The 14,855-nt window shown below is 36.8% G+C and overlaps 1 protein-coding gene across 2 annotated transcripts in view; it reads left to right on the top strand.

Moving 5' to 3' along the window:
* The window catches only part of LOC148943138 (uncharacterized), a 134,432-nt gene that overhangs the window by 1,866 nt on the left and 117,711 nt on the right, over positions 1-14,855 (top strand). The window lies entirely within an intron of this gene.

Below are 14,855 nucleotides of genomic sequence, written 5' to 3'. Positions count from 1 at the left end.
TAAGTCACATTTACTCATCAGTCATCATGATTTCTTGCTTTGCGCTTATTTTTCGTGTTTTATTGGATACAAAGGATATAATTATTGGCTGTGCGAAAACTTGAATAAAACACAGTGGTGTCAATTCACGGGTGTAGGGAAGATTGGGGGAGGCAAAACATATGTCCCAAAATCTAGGACGGAGGTAATTTTACTGTTTTTCAAGAAAAATACCAAAAAAAGGCATCTTTCAATGAGAATACCTCAGATGATGGGATTTTTTAAATCTAGGAGAGGTGGCAAAAAAACTAGGGGAAAACGTTAAAATTTTAATAACGGTAAAATATATGGGAAATTCTGGTAACTTACACATTCCATTCACTCCAGATTTCAGATCTGACTTCAATTTGGACTTTTTCCCATGTTACCTGCATAGGGTTTGCTGAAAAGTGCCACTCGTTAAGCTTCTTCAGAAAAATCGTAAAAAAAAGGATATATATTTTTAATGCCTTTGTGCGATTGATGTCTCTGGGCTAAGTTGGAAATGTATGTTGGTCTCCCTGTGGCTAATAGAGCCTGTGTGTCTGTAGGGGGGGGGGGGCATACGATTTTGTATTTTGCGTATCCTTCGATTTTTTAAAGTTGTCGTTGAGTTTTTTGAATAAACCTGTCTATCTAAATCTTTAATCACCATCTTCAGAAAATGTTAAAACCTTGTGACTCACTCATTTCTGAAATTATCAAAATCGGCAAAGTTGAATTTTTGAGCTCATTACATTAATTCATTTAAAACAAGTCAAATACTCTAGTGATTTCAAATCAGTATATTAGCATCAATTGGGTTCCATTGTAACTGAACCACCGTGTAACTGAATCCCAAGCAACTGAACCCCTGTAACTGAACCACCGTGCCACTGAACCACCATACAACTGAATCACCGTGCAATTGAATCCCCGTGCAACTGAACCCTGTTGCTACTGAAACCTCATGCAACTGAACCCCCTTTAACTGAACCCTCGTGTAACTTAACCCCCGTACAACTCAACCCCATTTAACTAAACCCCCGTGTAACCGAACCACCATGTAACTGAATCCCCGCGCAAGCAAGTGAACCACCGTGCAACTGAACTACCGTGCAAATGAACCACTTTGCAACTGAGCCACTTTGCAACTGAACCCTCGTGTAACTGAACCCTCATGCAACTCAACCACCGTACTTAAATTTTTTTCTTTATAATTTATTATTCAGTAATTATTATTATTATCTCTTATTTTATTGTTCTTTATTTGTGTTTATTTCAGTGATGATTTGGTTATTTTTATAATTTAGTAAATGTGTACTGGTTGCGTTTTTCAAGCATATATGTGCTTTATTTGTAACCGGTCGTCAAGCCGGCATGAATCAGTTTTAGTAAAGTGGCTGAATCTTGAATCTTGACATTGGGTAAAACACAAGTTAGAATCTTCACATGTTCATCCTTGTTGGAATTGTTTGCTTTTTTAAGTCTTTATTTAAATTATTGTCAAGATGATTTATAAAAATGCTCTGTTTTGTTGTCACAAAAACAAAGAAAATCGGACTTCATAAACTTTGAAATCCAGATTTATTTCTCTTTTTTATGTCTGTTAATCTGGGTTCCCTTCACCCTGTCACTTTCTACGGGTCTAAGCGTTTACCCCCCTCCCCCACGGAAAATTTCCCCTCCTCCACCCACGGAAACTCCATCACCTGGAAAACACCCCCCTCGCGGAAATTACGGTTTTCAAAATTTAAAAATGTTCTTGGAGTCGTGTTATTTTTTAGTTTAATTGAGAAGTTCTAAGGGAAATGAAAAAGAGGAATTTATGTGTACATCTTGCCCCCCTCCTCCGTGCAAATACTTTCTTATCATGAAAGATCCTCCAGAACCCCCCCCCCCCACAAAAAATTTCCGCATGTTTCCCAATGACAAATACTATGTGTAAACAATAGACAAATAAAAAAAACTTAAAAAGGAACTGAAGATTCTGCAATGAGGTTATCTGATTGTTTTGTAAATGGGAAGAGAGGGAGATACCTCAAAGGGTGCATTTTGATGCCAAAACATCTCAGCTCTCATTGAGCCTTCAAATAAATACATAATTAGCTCTAAGGGGGAGACGACAGGAGGATGGAGGTAGAAATTGTTTGATAATCCCCAGACATTTCTAGTCTTTTTAATAAGCCGAAAGTACTTGGAGACTACCCAACCACAAGAGGTATTTTTTGTTTGGACGGGGGGGGGGGATTTTCCACGGGTAGGTATTTTCTGGGAGGGGGTATTTTCCGTGAGGTGTTATTTTCCGCGGGATATTAAGGGATGTTTTTTTACGGGGGGGGGGACTTTGCTTATTTTGTTGTTTTCATTTTGTGGTATTTTCTACGATCGAAGTTCATTATCGTTTGGTTTGAAAAAAGGTTAATTACCTGCTTCGGTGCAGTGGTTCAGTTGCACGATGGTTCAGTTACACGAGGGTTCAGTTACACGGTGGTTCAGTTGCACGATGGTTCAGTTACACGGGAGTTCAGTTGCACGGTGGTTCAGTTGCACGGTCCTGCTTCGGTGCAGTGGTTCAGTTGCACAATGGTTCAGTTCCACGAGGGTTCAGTTGCATGGTGGTTATGTTGCACGATGGTTCAGTTACACGGGGGTTCAGTTGCACGACGGTTCAGTTGCACGGTGGTCCAGTTGTACGGTGGTTCAGTTGCACGGGGGTTCAGTTGCACGGGGGTTCAGTTACACGGGGGTTTAGTTACATGAGAGTTTAGTTACATGCGGGTTTAGTTACATTGGGGTTCAGTTTAATGGGGTTGAGTTGCACTGGGGTTTAGTTACACGAGGGTTTAGTTAAATGGGGTTCAGTTTCCCGGTAGATAAGTTACACGAGGGTTCAGTTGAACGGGGGTTCAGTTTTCACGGTGGTTCAGTTACATGGTGGTTCAGTTACACGATGGTTCAGTTACAGGGGTTCAGTTGCTTGTGGTTCAGTTACACGCACACCCATCAATTGATATCTGTAGTAACCTTTTTAATGAAAGGCACGCGAGCGGTGTAGGAAGAGCTAGGAAACAAAGGAACTTCATGGGGGGGGGGAGAAAAGAGTGAAGCTCTGAATGGATTGGGTTGGAGGAGGAGCTTGCGCTGCTGTGTGAGCCTCAGATGCACTGCAACGAGTTCTTAGTAGTAGTTCTCAACATCATAACTATTGTAAACCACCGCCTCTCCTTATCGAGCAATGCTATCTATGAAGGTTTTATCTTTTGTGGTACAGCTAGTAATTTTCTAATTGATTGCTTGCTATTGAACTAGAGTTTGAACTTCTCTATGAAACCTTTCTTGAAATATAATAACTTACCTTTTTACTACGGCTCAGCTTCATCACTTCCCCAAAGGGTGCTTTAAACTGGTTTTAATCAGAATATTTTTCTCAAAACTTTGAATATTGAAAAATTAATTAAAACTTTGCTATTGAAACTTCAAAACAAGTTGTGTTTAATAGCATTGCCATACTTCCTATTTTAAAAATTTGTCAGTAGACTGCAAATTTAGATAGTTTTGACAAAAGATAAGATCAACAAGAGAAAAATCCCAACACTCACATGAATACTAACTCAACAAGAGAAAAGCTCAACTTTTCAGCAACTCAGTGAGTGCTGGTTTTTAACTCAACAAGAGAAAAATCCCAACACTCAAATAAAACATGCCTGTGTTTAATTTATATTTGTTATTTTAATGAATCTTAAGTAAATACGTTGTTGGATGTTCGAACTTCATAAGAATAGAAATCATTTAACAAATCTCAGTTTTTTTTAAACAGTAGTATTTTCATACTCGTTTTTCTTTAATGTAAGTTGACTACAAATTCTAGAGAATTTAAATATATAATCGAACTTTGAATTTGAAGGATCTCGACCTTGGAATAATCATTGTATAAACGTTTTAACTGAATTGGGCTCTTGATTTCATGTAGAATTTAAAACAAAGCTATGCAAGGATTTTTTTTGGGGGGGGGGGCAGTTTTAATGAATTCCAGGAAACAGCTAAATAATGCAATAAATATCAGACAATCTGTAAAACTGAACCTTTCGGGTAAGGGGCCTGTGTTTGTCTCTGAGGCTCAATCATGAACAGGGTGTCGGTTTCAGGGATCGATAAAGAGTTACTGTTAGGGAGAGGGGCACCGACGAAACCTTGGCTTCCTTAATGTGTTTTTTGCCCCTTCACGTCCATAATTAGTGCAACTTTTGACATTCGGGGGGATGCACGGGCCCCTGAAACTACGCCATGAATCAGCTGGTTCCCAACCGGTCCCGTTTGGAACCTCAACAAGAGAAAAATTCAGTTAAAAAACTTGAATTTTCAATTAATCATATGTTCGATTAATCTATAGACATTATATCATCGAATTAGACACGCCGGTTTCAGCCATTAGTATCACCAAAATAATTGTATATATGTGTCAGTTCTCAAAAACGGCTCCATATTTTTTCGGAAAAATTGGTATAATTGGATATTCTCGCATAAAAAAAATGATCTAGATAGGTGAGAAGTCTGTTAAAAACCTTAAATTTGGTTTTATGCAAATGACGTCATGTAGTAAAAATTACAATGATGTCATGAAATCATATGATGACGCCATGTAGTAAAATTGCAATGTCGTCATTTATGTAATGTACTTCATGACATAATATGATGTCATTCATATCCGGGTTGCAGCGGTAGTTAGCAACCTAGAAAACTTAAAACTTTCAATATTTTGAATCTACCGTCTCTTGGCTTGAACAGCAAGGAAAATATATTGGCTTGAAAATAAAAAAAAATGGCTGGAACCCCGATATTCTGTGTGTACGGTATCTTTTTTTTCTCTATCTTTCTCCTCAGATAGCTTGGCACTGGAACATCGTAAAGAGTTGTTGAATAGCTCATTTTATATGAAATCGATGTGGTTAAAAAACCTTTTGTAATTAAAAAATACTTTTTTTTAATACAATCAATTTTATACGAAAAACTGCATTTTTCTATAATACATTTTATAGCTCATTTTATTCACCTCAGGAATTTGTCACATCTACGTGCTTTCCATTGCTAAATTGTCTGAAGTAATCAAAATCCAAAAATGTGACATGCTACACAGAACCTGTGAGCGAGTCAGTAAAAATCAACCTCTACAAGAAGAATCAAAACGTGTCAAAATTGAAAATGACAGCAATGGTGATTGGGTTTTGGATTTTGACATGGATAAGGTCATCAATACCTACCATATCTTTGAAAATCAAAAACCTGGACTAGATAAATCGTTGGAAGAAAAAGAAGTTTTATCCCACCACCTGAACAATTAAAAAAAACAAAGGTTCAGTGATATTTCTTTCATAATGACAAAAGATAAGCCGAGACAAAAGAAAAAGTTTTTGTCCCACCAGCTGAATAATTAAAAGAAACAAAGGTGGTCATTAATACCTACCATACCAATGAGCCGGGCGGGTGTTTGGGTAGGCAGACGGAGCAGATGACCATACCAACGCAGCGAGCGAGACTCAAGCTGCTCGGACAGGGGTGGGAGTTTGAAGGACCTGAGGATTTCCGAGTTTCGTACCCTGTCGGGCCATCGGGAGCTTTCGATTTTTTGGAGGTGTTTCTTCTGGATGGCATCTACCTTCAGTGTCTGTGTCTGAGTCAGCGACCAAGTCTCGGCAGAATAGAGCATAATGCTGGCAACCGAAGCAGAATATATTCGTGCTTTGGGGAGATGGTTGATCTGGGTTTTATGGAAGACTGTTTTTAGAAGGCGACCGAAGACAGAGTTTGCTTTTGCCGCTCTTGCTGATATTTCGGCATCTAGGCTTCCGTTTGAGCAGACAATTGAACCAAGGTAGGTAAACTGCTTGACTACCTCTACAGTCTGGCCGCAAATGTCCACAGATGACAGGGGGTTGGACGGCGTTTTCTCAACGGGCATTATCTTGGTCTTCGACCAATTTATTTTCAGACCGAGTTTCTCAGCGGCAGAGTTCAGTGTTTCCAGTGTAGTTTTGAGGTCACTAATGTTTTCGCATATTAGCGCCACGTCGTCGGCAAAGTCGACGTCTGAAAGAACTCTTCCAGCAAAGCCTGTGCCAAACGGCTGCACCTGCTGTGTTTTATTCAGGATGTGGTCTATTACACAGTTAAAAAGCTCAGGTGCAGCGGCACATCCTTGCCGGACACCATTTTTAATTTTGAAATATCCAGAAGGCCGTCCATTTACGATCACCACACTTTCAGTGTTATTATACAGCTCTTTGAGGAGACGGACGATTTTCGGGGGTACGCCAGCAGACTGGAGGATTAGCCATAGTGACTGCCTATCGACAGTGTCGAAGGCAGATCAAAAATCGACAAAGGCAATGTACGCCTTCCTCTTATATTCAAGAGTTTTATCTACTAGCTGTCTAATCGTATCGATTTGCTCGGTGGTAGACCTGCCTGGCATGAAGCCAGCTTGCTGTGGGTGACAGAGGGCATGAAGGTAGCTTGTTTCCCGTTTGAGAAGCAGCATAGTAAAGAGCTTTCCAGGAAATTAGAGTAAAGTTATGCCACGATAATTGCTACATTCTGCTTTGCTCCCCTTCCTCTTGTAGATTGGCACAAGTAGGCCCTTCTTCCAGTCTGAGGGGATATTTTCAGAGTACCACACAAGGTTAAACAGCATTTTTAACCAGAGGATCATGGCTGGATCATGGCTGGACCCCCATTTTAAAGGAATTCCGATGTTAGGCCACATATTCTTGGCGCTTTGTTATTCTTTAGCTTGCGGGTGGCAGCTTCGATTTCGACCCAGCTGCAAACGGCTGGAGGCGTCCTAGGGGAAGACCACGCACCAGATGGGCGGACGTCATCCGTGATCGGCTCGCCTCTAGAAACATCAACCCGGCTGAAGCGACAACCCTCGCCCTGAACCGACCACTCTGGAGAAGACTGACGGCGCTGATGACTGGTTCCCACTACGCTGGCGACGCTGCCGAGCAAGAGCTTTAAGTAAGTAAGTATATATATATATATATATATATATATATATATATATATATATATATATATATATACATATATATATATATATATATATATATTTATATATATATAAAATACCAGGAGCCCGGCACTCGGCCGGCTTCTATATATAGATTCTCACTGTCACTTGTCTTCTAAACACAGGCAATTTGAGCCTTTTCTTCATGTCATGACGTCCAAATGGGTGGTGTCTTTGTAAAACTATATTTTTTTTTATCGGGCCTTTAACTTTTGCCTCGGCTTGTCTTTTTTCATCATGAAAGGCATATCGCCGAACTATTGTTTTTTCAATTTTTCAGGCGGTGGAACAAAAACTAATTTTTGTTCCAACGATTTATCTACTCTAGGTTTTTGATTTTCAAAGATATAGTAGGCGTTGACGACCTCCTTTCTTTCTTTTAATTGTTCAGGTGGTGGCTTCTATATATAGATTCTCACTGTCACTTGTTTTATAAACGCAGACAATTTGAGCCTTTTCTTGATGTCACGACGTCCAAATGGACCTTAAATTAGAATTAGTGCCTTTGTAAAATTATGTTTTTTTTTCATTAGACCTTTAACTTTTGCCTGGGCTTGTCTTTTGTCATTATGAAACACATGTCACCGAACCATTGTTTCTTTTAATTGTTCATATGGTGGGAAAAAAACTTCTTTTTCTTCCAACGATTTATCTAGTCCAGGTTTTTGATTTTACAAGGTATGGAAGGCATTGATGATGACCTTTGTTAATTTATACACGTTTTGATTCTCGCTGTCCAGGTTGATACATCCAATTTACTGAAAGCACATAGCTTCATAGAGTACTATGTTGGTGAACTGGATTAGTAATTTGGAATACCGTATAGTTCGCATTACATTGAAGATTTGAATGCTCAATTAAAGAATCTTGATTCAGCTTGACTTAGCTTTGCAGATTTTTTCTGGTTTTATGTGAAGTGATGAAGCTAAGACTGTTAATTTCTTGTTTTTAATTTGTATTTTTTTTTTTATCGAGTAGCTTTTTTTATCGTGAGTTAGATTATTTGTAACTTTGATGTTGTTTTTTCGCTGAGCGCGGCTATATTGCACGAATGTGCAAATCTACCTATCAATTTACTTCATAGATGGGAAATATTCGCTTATGAATTATTCTTCTGAAAAGTCCTCATTCCATTGGCGTCAATTCACGGAAATTTAGCGGAGAGGGTTAAAAATGTATTTTTCAAAATCTATGGGTGCAAATTTGTCATTTTTTCCCAACGAAGATACCAAAAAAGGTATTTTTCAGTGAAAATTATGAAAAAAGGCATTGTTAAAAACCTAGTGGAGGCACATGCCGATCTTCCTCCCCAGTTGACGTCAGGTTGACGCATTATCCTACAGTTGTCCCCAGTTGACGCATTATCCTACAGTTGTCTCCAGTTGACGTATTATCCTACAGTTATCCCCAGTTGACGCATTATCCGACAGTTGTCCCCAGTTTACGCATTATCCTACAGTTGTCCCCAGTTGACGCATTATCCTACAGTTGTCCCCAGTTGACGCATTATCCTACAGTTATCCCCAGTTGACGCATTATCCTACAGTTGTCCCCAGTTGACGCATTATCCTACAGAATCTGTTGATTTTCTTAAGAAAGTTGTGAACATGATGTTTCATAAAGTGGACATAATATTGGTTGTACAGTAATTTGAATTTAACCCTTCTTTCACCAATTATTTTTCTGGACAGGGGTATCTTTTTTTTTTTTTTTTTTTTTTTTTTTTTTTTTTTTGCTTAAACCAGCTGTTTAGGACATAGATGAGCTATAACTAAATGAGTTGCTCAAATTCATTTGTTATGGCATGCAAAATAGATTATTCATTTATCTGGACAATATGACCTGCTTGCAATAAAAATGCAAGTACATTCAACGTGAATTCACATGAAAATGAGTTAACAACTTCTTTTACATGTGAAAGAGCTGAACTTCACGTTGAGATATATATACCTGAAATGTGTGCTTACGTTTTATCATTAAAACACATGTTAACAACCTTTTTGGGACTTCCTAAAGGAGTATGGTCAAATATCAGAGTGTATTTTCTGAGTGACATTCTTGGTTAACCGGCTAGTTTTTGGGTAGATATGTTGGCATGGATAAGAGCTATGAGAATATCTATCCGGAGCCAGGGTTGCCACTCCTAGTTATTCGTCATTATTTCTAATTATTTTTTAAGTTGCCTAAACATAAAAAATCTCTAAATCTGGGCATAAATCACAAGATTATTGAAGAAAATCACTAGAAATCACTAAAATCTAGTGATTTTTTTCACCGGGCTTCAACCCTGTCCAAAACGGACTGAGATCCAGCTTCGTTCTCCCACTCCATCTGTAAGTTTTTTTTTTACAGCCAGATTAATCATCGGTAATATCAATCGTAGTGGCCACTTGTAGGACTGGATAAACGTACAATGAAACTCTTGAGGTGCCATGTTTTATTCATTTCACTATACTTGGATTACATTTATTAAGAGCCTCTGTTCCTGGAACTTTAATTGTGTCTACCATTGTACTGCTGCATTTTCCCAGTAGCAACTGTGTTGTCTCGCCATTAGACTGCAACCAGCTCCTGTGCATCTCACATATTGTTTCCATGGGTCCTCATCCTTTCTTTTCATTTTCTTTTCTGATTTGACGGGCATCTGGCCTTGCAGATGCATGAGTATTACCATTTTTCAGTCTCAGAGGGTGAAGTGCAGTTGAGGTAAAGAAACTGTTGATGTTGAGCTTTGTCTGTTTAGGGACAGTTCACCCAGTCATAAGCTATACAATGGTACCACCACAAAGCCTCAATGCTCTGTATTTGTCAGGATTGATGTTCTTCTTTCCCTAACTTCAAATATTTTGCTATTCTATCAGAACTGCTCAGTCAACACAGCCCGATACGCAAGCACTGCTGTCTGTTTTTTTTTTAATATCTCAGTCTGACAAAGGACAGGGACATACACTCTGACCTAAAAATCAACTATATGCTGTTTGTTGTATTCGTCCCCAGTAATATAGTCATATCTTTGACGCAAAGAATTGGAATCAACCATAGCATGGATAAAAAAACAACTGTCAATCCCTCAGGGCCTATGGTCATATATTTTTTCGACTGTAAAGCAGACCAATTTTTTATTTATCTTATGTCGGATTATATATTTATAATCTGACATAAGATATATATATACATATATATATATATATATATATATATATATATATATATATATATATATATATATATATATATATATATATATATATATATATATATATATATATATATATATATATATATATATATATATATATATATATATATATATATATATATATATATATATATATATATATATATATATATATATATATATATATATATATATACCAATAGTTGCGAAAACTTTCTTCAAAATGACAAATCATAGCGCAATCATAACAAAAAAGTTTTTTTTTTTATTAACAAAAGAGGGCATTTTTGATCCTAGATTTCTCAAAAAGGCTTTTAGTATTAAGGTGAAAATTTAAGGAAATGTTGAGAGGGATGCCAAACATAATCAAAATACATTTTGTCCTTGCTGGTTGAGAAAAGGAAATATTAGCAATAGCTAAGCAACGGCTGATTGTATTAGGTTGAAACTTTCAATGCATGTTTAGAAGGAGTTGAAGAGAGACTGGTGGCCAAGCAGACGCTTTCCTCTTCTTGCCCTTTTTGTGCGCCCCTCTCGTTAACAGTGGTCAAAATTTTGCAATTGTCATTTGTTCAAAGTAGTTAAAAGGTCTAATAGTTAGGGAGGGGGTGGATGCCTCAAAGCGTTTATTTCAACGCCAAAACATCCTACCTCTTAATCGAGATTTAAGATAAATACAGAATTAGCTGTAAGGGGTGGGGGAGGTAGGAATTGATGTACAATACCTCTTTATTTCGGGAAACAATTCTGGTCTACGCTGTTATTATAAAAATAAAGAGTAACAATAAGCCCAAAATTAGCCAAATATATTCTGTATAGGAGGGCGGCTGCCTGTTCCTCATCTTAAGCCTCCCCCTCATGGTCGTAGAAACTCCGGAGGATGCTCTTCCGGTCGGAAATTTAGAGTTTTAGTCCTTTTTTTTAATTGTAAGTGATCGGAAAACTAGTCAGTCCCAGTACCAGAACTGTTTTGATGTCTGGTACTTTTTAAGATCTGGAAAGTTGTCACACATTTATGATATTTCTTTGGTAAAAAATACAACAAACATCTGCAGGTGAGAGCTTTAAACCTCTACAGTAAGGTTTTCTGATTGTTTTGTTGCTAGGGAGACATCTAAATCTCATTGAGCCTTTAGGAATTAAATAAAAAAAAACAAGTTTTTTTTAACTGAAAGTAAGGAGCGACATTAAAACTTAAAACGAACAGAAATTTTTGCGTATATGAAAGGGGCTGTCCCCTCCTCAACGCTTCGCTCTTTACGCTAAAGTTTTTCATTGTTTATAAAAATAGAGTTGTGAGAAAGTCAAACTTTAGCGTAAAAAGCGAGGCGTCGAGGAGGGGACAGCAGTAGTAACCAAGGTACTACTTTGCATAGGCCCCCGTACCAAACAGGTTTCTGGTAGGTATAGTCTGGTTTGGTAGGTACAATCTGGTTTGATGGATATAATCTGGTTTGATGAGCATAGTCTGGTTTGGTTTTTCAAAGAGAGTGACTATCCCCATGCATATAGGTAAATATTTCTATAGGGCATTACACCTTTTCAAAGAGATTCAGGGCTCCCTCACATTCCGGGCCAACCAGATAGGTTTCTAGGCCAACCAGACATGGTCTTATACTTTTGAGGACTTGTCTTTCACTTTGATGAAGGACAAGTTTTTCTGACGCAATTTACCGGATTTCTAATTCACGGTATACATGACCGGTTATGACAGCTAAATATGATATAACATGACATGACACACATGACATATATAAACATGACAGCTAAATATGATATACATATATTTAGCTGCCAATATAATCAATTATTTTATTCCAGTTTTTCTAAACCAGTATTGTCTATAACTTAATTTACGTAGACAATGAACGATATTAATTAATGTTTTGAATAATAGGAGTGTGAATGATTTTAATTAGTGATTGGATTGTATGACGGTGGAGAAAAAAAAAGGATTAAACTGATTAACAGTTAAGGTAACCCCGAAGGGGTTGTTAACTCAGGTAATATGTTACTTGACCTAGCTTTACCTCTCCGATGTGTTCTGTATAATACACAAATAACTTTTTAAAATTTTTTCAAATTGAAAATAATATCTACCGTTCCCTTCGTTCCCCCATTTCTGAGGGGGAGGAGTGGGTTGGAGAGGGGGGAGGGGGAGTCAATTTTGGAGGTATAACAAGTACCATTCATTGCGATCGTAGCTCTATGTTGGCTCGTTTTAAATACTTCATCTTGTCTATTCATTTGTGTTAAATAAAAATCTGGAATCTGGAAAATGAAAAAAATAAGTATTTAAACAAAATGTACGATGCTGCTAATTAAGGAATAGTTATACGACGTAGAAATTTAATTCAAGAAATTATGAAGAAATTCTCAGTAAGTAACAATTTCTTTCTTCAAGTCAACTCTTGGATACACAATGCGGAAATTTCATTCAAGAAATTATGAAAATATTTGTAAGCAAGTAATAAACTCTTTTTTTTATTTATCCTCTTGGATATACAGTACAGTTAGTAAATACAATAAATGATTGAAAAATTTTGAGAAATTAACTTTTTATTCTCTTCCTAATCTCGTTAAATAAATTACTATAAAATTCTAAGTGAGTAAAAAAATTCTAATTTATCTCCCTATTTATATCTACGATATAGGTATTTAATTAATTAGATTATGAAGAAATTCTCAGTAAGTAACAATTTATTTCTTGAAGTCAACTCTTGGATACACAATACGGAAATATCATTCAAGAAATTATGAAAATATTTGTTAGTAAGTAACAAAATCTTTTTTGATTTCACCTCTTGGATATACGGAACAGATAGTTCATTCAATAAATTATGAAAAAATCGTACTTAAGTAACTTTTTTTTTCTCTATGTAACTAAAAGTTTTCACTAAGATTCACGATATAAATATTTAGTTAACAAAATTATGAGAAAATTTTCAGTTATTAGCAATTTCTTCCTTGAACTCAACTCTTGGATACACAATATGGAAATTTCATTCAAGAATTTCATGACTTAGATACACGATGTAGAAATTTAATTCAAGAAATTATGAAAAAATTGTAAGCAAGTAACAAACTCTTTCCCTAAGTCACCTCTTGGATACACAATGCAGAAACTTCATTTAAGAAATTATGAAAAAATTGTAAGTAAGTAACAAATTCTTTCTTGAAGTCACATCTTGGATACACAATACAGAAATTTCATTAAAGAAATTATGAAAAATTTGTAAGTAAGTAGCAAATTCTGTCTTGAATTCACCTGCTGGATAAACGAAGATGTTTCGTTCAAGAAATTATGAAAAAATTTTAAGTAAGTAACTAATTCTTATTTGTTTTCACGACTTAGAAATACGACGTAGAGATTTAATTCAAGAAATCATGAAGAAATTCTAAGTAAGTAACAATTTATTTCTTGAAGTCAACTCTTGGATACACAATATGGAAATTTCATTCAAGAAATTATGAAAATATTTGTAAGTAAGTAACAAACTCTTTTTTTTTGATTTCACCTCTTGAATATACATTACAGATACTTCATTCAAGAAATTATGAAAAAATCGCAAGTAAGTAACTTTTTTTTTCTCTTTATCACAAACAATTTTCACTTAGCTACACGATGTAGAAATTTAATTTAAGAAATTATGAAAAAATTCTCAGTAAGTAACAATTTCATTCTTGAAGTCAACTCTTGGATACACAATACGGAAATTTCATAACTTTTTTTCTTTTTCTCTCGCTAAAGAGACATACACACTGTCTGAAGAGACACACAAAGCCCAAAGAGACACACACACACAGCCCAAAGAGACAAAAAACGCCCATACAGACACATACATACCAAAAAGATTCAAACACCCCAAAGAGACACACATTGCCCAAAGAGACACACATGGCCTCTAAGAGACAAAAACACACAAAAGAAACACACACAGACCAAAATAACGCAAATATCCCAAGAGATACATACAGCCCAAAGAGATACACGTGACCCAAAGAGATGCACACATCCAACAGAGACACACAAAACCCAAAACGATACAAAAAGCCAAAACGCCCAAAAAGACACAAACATCCAAAAGAGGCACACACAGACCATAAAGATTCACACTGCCCAAACAGACACACACAGCCTAAAGAGACACACACAGGCTAAAGAGACATACACACAGTCCGAAGAGACACACAAACCCCAAAGAGACACACAAACACAGCCCAAAGAGACAAAAAACGCCCATACAGACACATACATACCAAAAAGATTCAAACACCCCAAAGAGACACACATTGCCCAAAGAGACATACATGGCCTCTAAGAGACATTAACAGCCAAAAGAAACACATACAGACCAAAATGACCCAAACATCCCAAGAGACACATACAGCTAAAATAGATGCATGCGGCCCAAAGAGACGCACACATCCAACAGAGACATAAAAAGCCCAAAACGACACAAAAAGCCAAAAGAGACACACAGAGACCAAAAAGATTCAAACTGTCCAAAGAGACACACAGCCTAAAGAGACACACACAGCCAAAAGAGACACACACACACAGGCTAAATATACAAAAACAGCCCGAATAGACACACAAAGCCCAAATAG

This window comes from Artemia sp. Qi Xiang Cuo, chromosome 16, assembly GCF_049724085.1.
Source record: "Artemia sp. Qi Xiang Cuo chromosome 16, ASM4972408v1, whole genome shotgun sequence".
NCBI lineage: Eukaryota > Metazoa > Arthropoda > Branchiopoda > Anostraca > Artemiidae > Artemia > Artemia sp. Qi Xiang Cuo.
This window is presented reverse-complemented; position numbering and strand designations above follow the sequence as displayed.